The sequence below is a fragment of the Cebus imitator genome, unplaced genomic scaffold (genome assembly GCF_001604975.1).
Source record: "Cebus imitator isolate Cc_AM_T3 unplaced genomic scaffold, Cebus_imitator-1.0 Scaffold328, whole genome shotgun sequence".
Classification (NCBI taxonomy): Eukaryota; Metazoa; Chordata; class Mammalia; order Primates; family Cebidae; genus Cebus; species Cebus imitator.
The window spans coordinates 1,083,570-1,087,709 of NW_016107643.1; the positions used below are offsets into that span (position 1 = coordinate 1,083,570).

A 4,140-nucleotide genomic window follows, 5' to 3' on the forward strand; every position below is an offset into this window, starting at 1 on the left:
TAAAATAATAATAATAAAGAATGATTGGGGTAAAAAGTGATTGAAAACAACTCAGGACTGGAGATCAAACTGAAACATGCATATTGATACAAATGAGCATGTCACAGGAGAATGGCAGATATTTTTAAAGAATATCTTACAAATGACAGCTGTTTCTGTGGGAAATAGTGATGTCCAATAAGACTCTGGTTGCTATCAAAGTCTTTTTTTTTTTAGATTGAGTCTTGCTCTGTCACCCAGGCTAGAGTGCAGTGTCGCAATCTTGGCTCACTGCAACCTCCACTTCCCGGGTTCAAGCAATTCTTCTGCTTCAGCCTCCCAAGTAGCTGAGACTATAGGTATGCGCCACCACATCCGGCTAATTTTTAGTAGAGATGCGGTTTCACCACATTGGCCAGGCTGGTCTCGAACTCCTGACTTCATGATCCGCCAGCCTCAGGCTCCTAAAGTGCTGGGATTACAGGCATGACCCTCCGAGCCCAGCCACTATCAAAGTCTTTAACAGGTATCATCTCAACATCTATCTTGTTTCAATACTCTGGACTTCTAAGGTCACATGCCTCCTCCCTTAACACTTAATCCAGAAAAGAAATAATGGCTCAACATATGAAAATGCAAACAGCATAGCCCAGACAGACTCTTTCCCCAGTCCTGCTGAGGAAATGGCTGTATAACTTGAACTCACTGCAAACACTGTCCAGTAAATACTTACGAAGCATAGCCACTTTCTCCAGATGTGGCATCTAAGTACAAGAAAGAGAAGGCATGAGCATAAATTCATCCGAAACCTCAGATCATGGCTAATGTGCCCTGCTTTCAGAGAAGTAGCTTGGAGACAGATAATAATGGCATTATAAGATGGCAATACAGGTTTGTAAGAAAAAAAGAATATAAAATAGTAGACACTCTTGTACCTACCACCTAGATTTAGCAAATATTAACATTTTGCTATGTTTGCTTCTGATTTCAGTGTTAAAAGCAACATTCAAGAGATAAAAACAAAACCCAGCACCCATCTTATTTCCTCTCCCTTTTGCGAAGGGGTAAGCTTTTTCTTTCTTCCCTTTTGCCAAGGGGTAAGCTCTTTTTCTCTTTCTTTTCTTTTTTTTGGAGGGTGGGGGTGGAAACAGGCTCTCACTCCCATGCCCAGGCTGGAGTGCAGTGGTGCAATCTTGGCTCGCTGCAACCTTGACCTCTAGGACACCGGTGATCAGTGATTCTCCTACCTCAGCCCCCCGAGTATCTGTGATTACAGGCATGCACGACCACATCTGGCTAATTTTTTTTTTTTGGTAGAGATGGAGTTTCACCATGTTGCCCAAGCTGTTCTCACACTCCTGGGCTTACACAATTCACCCACCTTGGCCTCCCAAAGGACTGAAATTACAGGCATGAGCCATTGGGCCCCACTGAAGTAAGCTCTATCTAATGATGTCTGTCATTCAAATCAGTATAGGTATGCATATATATATATATATATATATATGACATATAGTTATATATTTTAATATACCTTAATGATAATATGTGTATCATCTGGCAACTTGCTTTTCCATTAAGCATTATATTAAGGTTTTCCATATTGAAATGTTTACATCCAGTGTATTGATTTTAACTTCCTCATACTCAATTACATGACTAAAGCAGTTTCTCCACTGCCCTATTAATTATGTTGTTTATAATTGCTTGCTATGAAAAAAATGCTGCAATAAATATTCTCTACAAAACTTCTTGTGGGAAAAAAAAGAAATGAATGGTGTTCTCTGTGAGTCTTGAGACAATAAAGACTTGGTTTTTTTGTTTGTTTGTTTGTTTGTTTTTGAGATGGAGTCTTGCTCTGTCGCCCAGGCTGGAGTGCAATGCCGTGATCTTGGCTCACTGCAACCTTCGCCTCCTAGGTTCAAGCGATTCTCCTGCCTCAGACTCCTGAGAAGCTGGGATTACAGGCACCTGCTACTGCACCTGGCTAATTTTTGTATTTTTAGTAGAGACAGGGTTTCGCCATGTTGGCCAGGCTGGTTTCCAACTCCTGACCTCAGGTGATCTGCCTGCATCAGCCTCCCAAAGTGCTGGGATTATAGGTATGAGCCACCGTACCTGGCCAATAAAGACTTCTTTCAAATAGTGATTATATAATAGAACATATGCTTGAACCTGGGAGGCGGAAGTTGCAGTGAGCCAAGATGGCACCACTGCACTCCAGCCTGGGCGACAGAGCAAGACCCTGTCTCAAAAAAAAAAAAAAAATTTAGGGGGGGAGGGGGGGTTGCACCTGTAATCCCAGCTACTTGGGAGGCTAAAGCAGGAGAATTGCTTGAACCCAGGAGGCGGAGGTTGCAGTGAGCCAAGATGGCACCACTGCACTCCAGCCTGGGCGACAGAGCAAGACCCTGTCTCAAAAAAAAAAAAAAAAAAAAAGCCAGGCATGGTGGCCCAAACCTGTAATCCCGGCACTCTGGGAGGCCAAGGCAGGTGGATCACTTGAGGTCAGGAGTTCAAGACCAGCCTGACCAACATGGTGAAACCCCGTCTCTACTAAAAATACAAAAGTTAGCCAGGCATGGTGGCAGGCACCTGTAATCCCAGCTACTTGGGAGGCTAAAGCAGGAGAATTGCTTGAACCCAGGAGGCGGAGGTTGCAGTTAGCAGACACTGTACCATTGCATTCCAGCTTAGGCAACAAAAGCGAAACTCTGCCTAAAATAATATTAATAATTATATATATGTATGTAATACAATATAAAGGTTTGTAACAGCGCTTTCTGCAGATGACATTCAGAGTGGGGAAAGATGGCCTAGATCAATGTTTTTCAATTTGTGGTTTTTGAAATCAAGTAATGTGTTCAAGAAAAGAAATAACTACTGGATAACATCGAAAGAAAAAAAATAAAGAAAAAAAGAAAAAACTAGAAGAGAATACAAAATATGAAGGTGCAAATAGTATGAATATGCCATGAAATTGCTTCAGTTTTGTACAAACATATTTAACAAATCCATGTATTTAATCTAATAAATCCACGTATTTCTTACAGTGACTTGACAAAAAAAAATTTTTTTTGAAAAACATTGGTCAAAAGTTTTGGCCAAAACATTGGTCAACTCAGGGCAGAATTCACAGGAGTACCATGTGAACTCAGGACGACTAGGACACATGCCTGATCTCATGGACAACTCTGAAGCAGGACAGACACTACATACTAATGCTACCACAGACTGCAGACTATAGGAGCCAAGAGGTGAGAATATGAACAAAAGGGAAGGAGCCCTGGGGAAAGGGATCAGTAAGTATCATGGCACAGAGGAGGGAAGTGTGAGGCAGGTTCAGGAAATGCTGAATATGCCACTTAGCTAGAAAGGTGGAGTGGAAGCCAGCACTAGGAAGGCAAATGGAGCCAGATGAGGAAGGCCTTGAATATCACGCCAAGAAGTTGAGATTACTTCACTTAGTGGCCTGAGGTAGTGTTTCTCCAAATTGCAGGTTGAGAATTAAGAACTTAAATTACTGAGCCATAACTAGTTTTAAAAATTAAGTAGAACAGAAAATGTCAGCATGCAGCATTGTTTTATGAAGGTTTTGTCTCCGTTACATATATATTTGAACACACAGACACATGCATTTATTCATTCAGGGTTTTGCTGTAAAAGTTATTTCTTACTAAAAGTTGTAGTTTTTAAAAAAAGTCTGAAAGCTACTGGTCAGAAGTAAGTCATAGAAGGCTTACAACCAGAGAGAGAAATGACACTAATGAAAAGTCTGCCATTAACCTCCTAGATGGCAACAGCAGTTCTGAACCACTTAGAGGCAATTCACCCTTCAAGAGGTTTCCCTTTCCTCTGGCTGATGTGTTCCCACTATCTTTTCTGTACTACATGAGGGGCTCCTTGCAAATGGCTTCCTGAAGATATCAAAGACGAGTGCCAAGGTACTAGCTACTTGGGAATAAACTGGTAGTCGCGGTTTTTCCTTTGGCATTTTCTTCCTTTAGTTTTTCTCTTTTTATACTTTTTTTTTCTCTTTTTTGAGGAAGAGGCATTCTTTAAAAGGAGAAAAATGAACTATGAATAATGTATTACACTGAGCATCTCACAAGGATTTCAAAGCTACTTTCTAAGAAATTGTTTATTTTTATTTTATTATTT

The 4,140-nt window shown here is 40.9% G+C and overlaps 1 protein-coding gene across 4 annotated transcripts in view; it reads right to left on the reverse strand.

Moving 5' to 3' along the window:
* The window catches only part of UBOX5 (U-box domain containing 5), a 47,699-nt gene that overhangs the window by 20,850 nt on the left and 22,709 nt on the right, over positions 1–4,140 (reverse strand). Inside the window, exon 2 of one of the 4 annotated variants that reach the window (XM_017504782.1) lies at positions 1,951–1,953. The exons of the other annotated variants lie outside the window; for them this stretch is intronic. The gene's annotated coding sequence lies outside the window, so the exon portion shown is untranslated. The remainder of the gene's footprint in view (positions 1–1,950; positions 1,954–4,140) is intronic. 4 annotated transcript variants of the gene reach the window in all.